General features: G+C 42.4%; 1 pseudogene; it reads right to left on the bottom strand.

The window, feature by feature from the left end:
• Positions 1-1,702: 1,702 nt before the first annotated feature.
• The window catches only part of LOC112080568 (arf-GAP with SH3 domain, ANK repeat and PH domain-containing protein 2-like), a 33,024-nt pseudogene continuing 27,532 nt past the window's right edge, over positions 1,703-7,194 (bottom strand).

Genomic DNA, 7,194 nt, shown 5'->3' with positions numbered 1-7,194 from the left:
TGACGTAACACATAGAATAAAGCCGCAATTGTAAAAGAAGATTTAGAACTGCAACTTAATTCCCTTCAATGATGTTTATTGCTGAGGCGTTTCGGCTCCTTTGTTAAAGCACATACAGTTGAAGTCGGAAGTTTACATACACTTAGTTGAAATTAAATTCGTTTTTCAACCACTCCACAAATTTCTTGTTAACAAACTATAGTTTTGGCAAGTCGGTTGGACATCTACTTTGTGCATACACAAGTAATTTTTCCAACAATTGTTTACAGACAGATTATTTCCCTTATAATTCACTGTATCACAATTCCAGTGGGACAGAAGTTACATACACTAAGTTGACTGTGCCTTTAAACAGCTTGGAAAATTCCAGAAATGATGTCATGGCTTTAGAACTTCTGATAGCTAATTGACATCATTTGAGTCAATTGGAGGTGTACCTGTGGATGTATTTCAAGGCCTACCTTCAAACTCAGTCCTTCTTTGGTTGACATCATGGGAAAATCAAAATTAGCCAAGACCTCAGAAAAAAAATTGTAGACCTCCAAAGTCTGGTTCATCCTTGGGAGCAATTTCCAAACGCCTGAGGTACCACATTCATCTGTACAAACAATAGCACGCAAGTATAAACACCATTTGACCACGCAGCCATCATACGCTCAGGAAGGAGTGCATTCTGTCTCCTAGAGATTAACGTACTTTGGTGCGAAAAGTGCAAATCAATCCCAGAACAATAGCAAGGACCTTGTGAAGATGCTAGAGGAAACAGATACAAAGTATCTATATCCATAGTAAAGGAGTCCGATATCGACATAACCTGAAAGGCCGCTCAGCAAGGAAGAAGCCACTGCTCAAACCGCCATAAAAAAGCCAGACTAAGTTTGCAACTGCACATGGGGACAAATATCGTACTTTTTGGAGAAATATCCTCTGGTCTGATGAAACAAAAATAACTGTTTGGCCATAATGACCATCGTTATGTTGGAGGAAAAAGGGGGAGGCTTGCAAGCCGAAGAACACCATCCCAACTGTGAAGCACGGGGGTGGCAGCATCATGTTGGAGGGTGCTTTGTTGCAGGAGGGACTGGTGCACTTCACAAAATAGATGGCATAATGAGGAAGGAACATTATGTGGATATATTGAAGCAACATCTCAAGACATCAGTCAGGAAGTTAAAGCTTGGTCGCAAATGGGTCTTCCAAATGGACATGACCCCAAGCATACTTCCAAAGTTGTGGGAAAATGGCTAAAGGACAACAAAGTCAGGTATTGGAGTGGCCATCCAAAAGCCTGACTTCAATCCCATAGAACATTTGTGGAAGAACTGAAAAAGTGTATGCGAGCGAGGAGGCCTACAAACCTGACTCAGTTACACCAGCTCTGTCAGGAGGAATGGGCCAAAATTCACCCAATAAACTTGGCTTGAAGCTTGTGGAAGGCTACCCGAAACGTTTGACCCAAGATAAACAATTTAAAGGCAATGCTACCAAATACTAATTGAGTGTATGTAAACTTCTGACCCACTGGGAATATGATGAAAGAAATAAAAGCTGAAATAAATCATTCTCTCTGCTATTATTCTGACATTTCACATTCTTAAAATAAAGTGGTGATCCTAACTGACCTAAGACAGGGAATTTTTACTGGGATTAAATGTCAGGAATGGTGAAAAACTGAGTTTAAATGTATTTGGCTAAGGTGTATGTAAACTTCCAACTTCAACTGTACAYTAAAGCTCTTTGAATCAGAACAGACCAGTTATTTAATATTCTATAATAATTGTATTTGTCTGTTTACCTGGTCCATCAGTTAGTCCAGCAGTCCTGGTGGGAGGTCCTTTAGGAGTGGGTTTATCTGAACTGAACCCACACATACACGAAGGGTCTTAGTTAACTGATAATCACTAGATGGAGAACGGGGAGTGAAACCAATCCATCCATCTACTGTATCTATCTATCCACAGGTTTTCTCCCTCATTCCATCTACACACATTATGCAATACTCTTGAATGAGAACATATGAGCATGCAGTTTAAGAATTCAAAACATCATCCTTCCATGGTCAGTGGCCATATGTGTCTCCGAGTAGAAGTGCTGATTTAGGATTAGGTCCCCCCTATCCACGTAATCATATTCATTGTGATTTAAAATACTAAACGGATCCTAATTCAGCACTCTTACTCTGAGATGCTTKATAAATTMTGCCCCAGTTCTTACCTAGTCGGTGATWTAGGTGACTTGGGCCCTGTGGCTCTCCTGCTGGGATGGTGTGCGGGGACAGGAGAGGGGTGTGCGGGGACAGGAGGGGGCTGTGTGGGTTTGAAGGGGGGTGCTGTTGGTAGGACTGGTCCTCCTGGGATGACCGTTGGCACTGGAGGCCCAGGTAATACTGGAGGTAAAGGTGGTAGAGGACCAGTCTTATGGCCTCTAGGCTCCATCACATTGGTCCTCTTGTTCACAGGGGGAGGGGGAGCAGTTGGAGGAAGCACTACATGGAGAGAGGGGAGTGATATCAATCTATCTATCTATCTATCTATCTATCTATCTATCTATCTATCTATCTATCTATCTATCTATCTATCTATCTATCTATCTATCTATCACATAGTTATAAAGGCCTTTTTACATCTGCAGTCATTAAAAATGTACTTATATCTTGTAATACAGTGCTTATATTGTGTTATTTATTGTGTAGTATGGTATAGTGCACTTACCATACATGGAGCTGTTGGGGTCTGGGGTGTGAGGGTTTGGGGGGTCTGAGGAGGACCTYTGTCTACCCACCACCTCCATAGGAGCCTGCTTCCACCGTGGACCTGCAAGGTTACAGTCATAGGGTCAACCATTTAGGGTCAACCATTTGTCACATAGGGTCAACCATTTGTCACATATGGTCAACCATTTGTCACTATTCCAGCAACACTTTCAAGGACCTATGGTCCAGCGCAGGGGTGGCAAACTCAATTCCTGAAGGGCCAAGTAGCTGTGGGTTAGAAAAGGAGAAAGATAACACGATTTGAGTATATGAGCAGTAGCAATAAGGAGAGAGGTTGGTTTATGCCCTATTGGGGCGGTCGTGTTTTCCAGTAATACATTTGCAGATGCTATAGTATTGGTTCTAATACAAGGTATTWAGTGCCGTGACCAATTAATAGGCACAAATACCATAACTATTCTTCAGGGAAGTGGGTCGCGCTACCTTGGAAAATAGTTAATAGAAGGTGTAGAGACAGGAGTGAAGAAATCTAAAACACCCTGGATACCGTCGGGAGAGGTTTGGGAATAATAACTATTGAAATGGTGACAGACGGCCCCGATTCTCCCTGTAAAGTGGAACTAGAGGAYTTTAATAAAGCCATGGAGGCGCTGAAAGAAGCGCACAAGCATTCTACCAATTCGGCTCGAATATGGGAAWTTTTTTGCAAACTGGATCAAATTGGTCAGCATTTCCTGGCTAACGGAACAATCTAATCTGATAGAGAATTCAGGGAGGCAATTGTGACTTGACATAGAACCAGAATCAAAAGCTCAATATACCAACGTTTTGATGTCATCATTCTATCAACAAAAAATACAAACCGATAAACCTGGAATTAGAAGTACGCAGCCACAGAAAGATTGGGTACGGGAGTACATTGATAGAAGTTGCACTTCAGCTTTGGTGGCAGGTTTGAAACCTGTGATCAAAACGGCAATTGCGGGGGTTGYGGATGAAATAGAGCAGGGTGCTTTGAGTGGAATATAACTCTGCTCACTTTGCGGACGTGCGAGGGGTTAATAACAGCCACAGTGGAAGTCACTAACAGTGGTTTCAATGGCCAAGGTAAGACAAAGARAAGTAGCGAAAAACACCAAAGCGTAGGGAGATAGATCCCTGTTTTAGATGTGGGGGCGTTGGGTATTGGAATAATGAGTGTAGAGTGGAAGTGGAGCCTKTTGCATTCKGAGGAAATGCTGCCATGCAAACGTTTGCCTCTTTTTCAAAAGAGCAGCAACAAAACCTCCTGAAAGTAGCGGGACAGGAAACTTTCACATAGGGGTGTATGGTATCGGTWCGATCGATCGATAGTGGTTTATAGAGATGACAGTTTCTATGTGAAGGAAGACGGATGAGAACACGTTTTACACAACTTATTAATAGATGCCAGGGATCAAAGATCGCGGATTCGTTATGATGAGAAATTGGCTAAATTTGCCACAGGAAAAAGTATTTTGGGTTAAAGAATCTAGGCGAAACACCCGGGGAATGGATTCTAAAGCGGTAACAAATAAAAAGTATCTGGCCAAACACTCCTGGCAACTCAGAAAACCTTGGGGGGTTTTAATCTCATGAGACATTTTATGTCGTTTTATTATGAAATAGATTTACATTTTATGTCATCTTATTCTGAAATATATTTCTAGAATGGACRAAAGGGTGGAGGGGGCACGGGGAATTAGCATTGGGGTACCAAACCTAAAACGAACTTTACATTTTTTTAGTTCATTGACATGGTGGTGCGGTAGTTATGGAGAATCATGGGGAAAAGAGACCAGTGAATCGTTAGACTCGGTGGTGAGATAATGTCGGAGAAAGTTGAAATGGAAGGAGTCAACGGCTCCAGCGGACATGTTATGATCAGTGTTCTAAAGGGAAATAAGATTGTGTATGGTGTGATCATAGAGGCCATAAATCTCTGCGTTTGTAAACCTCACTGTGAATGTTAATCATGTTTTTTTATTTTTTTGTTCATGTTTTATTATCATTGTTTGTCCATTTATAAGTAATTTCCAAATGTATGTAATGTTGAACAGTATCATGTCAAATGTTTAAAAAAAGGGGGGACTGATGGGTTTGGATTTCTGAACTTGAAATATTATTCATCATTAGTTATACTAGAGACCTGAGGGGTGCCATAGCCGAGGGTCTACACCAGAAGTTAATGGTTATCTGTAGGAGGAAGCTATATGGTGGATGCAATTAAGCTTGGAATGTTTTGAGTGCAGGGAAAACGATCACGTGGCAGGCATTGATAAGGGGAGAGAGAGTCATGGACTAGTGATGAAGGGGGTCGAGGTCAGGTCAAGTCACRTTAAGGGAGAGGAAAAGTTTATTGCCCGTATCACTTAGTTTYCTGCCTAGCAATAAAGATACAATGTTTAACGAGATGGAGACTCCACCCAAAGTGGGGTACAAATACCACCATGATGGTAAACATGTTGTGTTCGATTCAGCTGTTTGATCCTTTGGGAAGAATAAACTTGGTTTGAGCTTTCATAGTGTCCATTGAGTTCTTACTCTGATAATTAGAACCCCCCCCCCTTAAAAGAGTTAGATGCACTATTGTAAAGTGGTTGTTCCACTGGATATCATAAGGTGAATACACCAATTTGTAAGTCGCTCTGGATAAGAGCGTCTGCTAAATGACTTAAATGTAAATGTAAATAACAAAAACCAGAAGACACCCTCCAGGACTTGAGTTTGACACCCCTGACCTAATGCATGACCTATGACCTATGCTCATTGCCGTCCGACTGACCTTTGGTGGCTGTCCTGGGGGGAAGGTGAGGGATGGGTACCACCGGTAACGAGGGAGGGGGGCTGAGTTCCAGGATGGTGCCATAGGTCTCGTTGTTCATCATCATGCTGGGGAGATGGGCTCTCTGCTTGTCTCTGGCCAGGCTGGCTGCGTCGCGGGCTAGGGAGGCCATGTTGGGACCACCAGGCATTGGACCCATGAGACCACTGCTCGGGACGAAACAGCTGACAGGACGTTCCTGCTCTGACCGTCTGTGGGGAATGGGCTGGTTATGGGGGATAGGACGCACAGGTAGAGATCATTAGCAGGTTAGTAATGCTATCGATGCCATCTCTTTTAACAATTGGAAACAGATGGTGATATGCTACATACACAGCATAGCAGAGCCTACATGCACAGCACACAGAATCTACATGGCACAGCATAGCACAGCCTCCATGCACAGCATAGCACAGCCTCCATGCACAGCATAGCACAGCCTACATGCACAGCATAGCACAGCCTCCATGCACAGCATAGCACAGCCTACATACACAGCATAGCACAGCCTACATGCACAGCATAGCACAGCCTACATGCACACATAGCAGCCACATCACAGCATAGCACAGCCTACATACACAGCATAGCACAGCCTACATGCACAGCATAGCACAGCCTACATGCACAGCATAGACAACCTACATACACAGCATAGCACAGCCTACATACACAGCATAGCACAGCCTACATACACCGCTAGCACAGCCTACAAGCACCGCATAGCACAGCCTACATGCACAGCATAGCACAGCCTACTACACAGCATAGCACAGCCTACAAGCACGGCATAGCACAGCCTACATACACAGCATAGCACAGCCTACATACATAGCATAGCACAGCTTATATGCATAGCAAGTGTGTCTGGTATACAGTAGGCAGCACCGATTCCCCTGGGATGTCATAAACACATACACCATGACTGAAAAGTAGATTGGCACCTGCTCGTCAATCATCTCATTCCAAATCATGGGCATATTAATATGAACTTGGTCCCCCCTTTGCTGCTATAACAGCCTCCACTCTGTTAGATTTCAGTGCAGCCTTTGATATTATGTACCACAACCGAAAGGCCTGAGGGGTCACTTAGAAATACATGATAATAGTCACAATGTCGCTTGTTTGAAAGGAAAAGCAAATTTTGTTTGTCCATTTAAATAAATATCAAAATTGATCAGAAATACAATGTCGACATTTAGTTAATGTCGTACGATAATAGCTTAATGTAGTGGAATAATGGTGATTATTAATTAGAATATACACAAAGATACTTTTTTGGAATCTAATAACAAACCACAAATGCTGATGCTCCAGATACCTCAACTAGTCTAAAAAAGTCCAGTTTTATTATATGCTTCTTTTAATCAGACAACAGTTTTTCAGCTGTGCTAAAATAATTGCGACAAAGGGTTTTTCTAATGATCAATTAGCCTTTTTAAAAATGATAAAACTTGGATTAGCTAACGCAACGTGCCATTGGAACACAGAGTGATGGTTGCTGATAATGGGCCTCTGTATGCCTATGTAGATATTCCATAAAAGATCTGCCGTTTCCAGCTACAATAGTCATGTACAACATTAACAATGTTCTACACTGTTATTTCGGCTAGATTCTTCTAGAGAATATTTTTATTAT

This window comes from Salvelinus sp. IW2-2015, unplaced genomic scaffold (genome assembly GCF_002910315.2).
Source record: "Salvelinus sp. IW2-2015 unplaced genomic scaffold, ASM291031v2 Un_scaffold16375, whole genome shotgun sequence".
NCBI classification, from domain to species: Eukaryota; Metazoa; Chordata; class Actinopteri; order Salmoniformes; family Salmonidae; genus Salvelinus; species Salvelinus sp. IW2-2015.
Note: the sequence above shows the minus strand (reverse complement) of the source record. Positions and strands in the feature narration are given on the sequence as shown.